Source organism: Etheostoma spectabile, chromosome 23 (genome assembly GCF_008692095.1).
Source record: "Etheostoma spectabile isolate EspeVRDwgs_2016 chromosome 23, UIUC_Espe_1.0, whole genome shotgun sequence".
Classification (NCBI taxonomy): Eukaryota; Metazoa; Chordata; class Actinopteri; order Perciformes; family Percidae; genus Etheostoma; species Etheostoma spectabile.
This window is the reverse complement of record NC_045755.1, coordinates 10022411-10023550: the sequence shown is the minus strand read 5'-3', so window position 1 is coordinate 10023550 and position 1140 is coordinate 10022411.

Sequence of the window (1140 nt, the reverse complement as noted above, 5' to 3'; positions counted from 1 at the left end):
CCTTGTAAAACCATAGAGCCGTGGCTCTTTGTGGTGAATGGAATTAAATAAATGAACCGCATCCCATCGGCTGTGTAATAACAATTTGATAAGCTATGTGGACTGAGAAACCAGGCAATCGAAAAAGACCAGGGTGGTCTCTCTTGTGACAATGTGAAAGATGTGCGCAACACGTGCAATCTGTGGCTTTACCACTGCGGCGGGCGGTGGAGGCACGCGGAGCAATGGCGCCATCTCGTGGCGAACGTCGTGCAACTGCAACATAAAAAAACCTAAAAATGATATTACAGGAATTGTGCTATGTTGCACGTCAGAGGATTTGAAAGTTTTTCTATTTCTCACAGGTAACTCAGCAGTGGAGGAATGTAACTTAATACATTTACTCAAGTACTGTAGAGGTACTTGTACTTTCACTTCATGTAACTTTATGATTCTACTTCCCTATATTTCAGAGGGCAATATTGTATTTTTACTCCACTACATTTATATGACAGCTATAGTTTGTGCTAAGTTACAAATTAACAGCAAAAAAACAGTATAAATCAAACATCAAAACACATAATCAGTTTATAAAATATGAGGCATTAGTATAGACCAAACTACATATATCACTAAGACCAAGAGACTGGATCACATCACTCCAGTTCTGAAGTCTTTACACTGGCTTCCTGTGTCTCAAAGAGTTGATTTCAAAGTACTCTTGCTAGTTTATAAATCACTCAATGGTTTAGGTCCAAAATACATTTCTGATCTGCTACTACACTATGACCCCCCCAGACCTCTCAGGTCATCTGGGACAGGTCTACTTTCTGTCCCCAGAGTCAGAACTAAAAAGGGTGAAGCAGCATTCAGTTTCTATGCTCCTCATATCTGGAACAAACTCCCAGAAACCTGTAGATCCGCTGCTACTCTCAGTTCTTTAAATCAAGGCTGAAGACCTTTCTTTTTGATGCTGCCTTTCTTTAAATGACTGCTCATTTCTTAAATTTCTTATGCTGCACGTAATTTTATTCATGTGTTTTATGTGTCCTAATGTTTCTATTTTGTTTTTAACTGTCTATTCATGTGTTTATCGGTTTTTATTGCTTATGATTTTTAACTGTTTGTACTTGTGTTTTATCTGTTTAACTGATTTCGTGT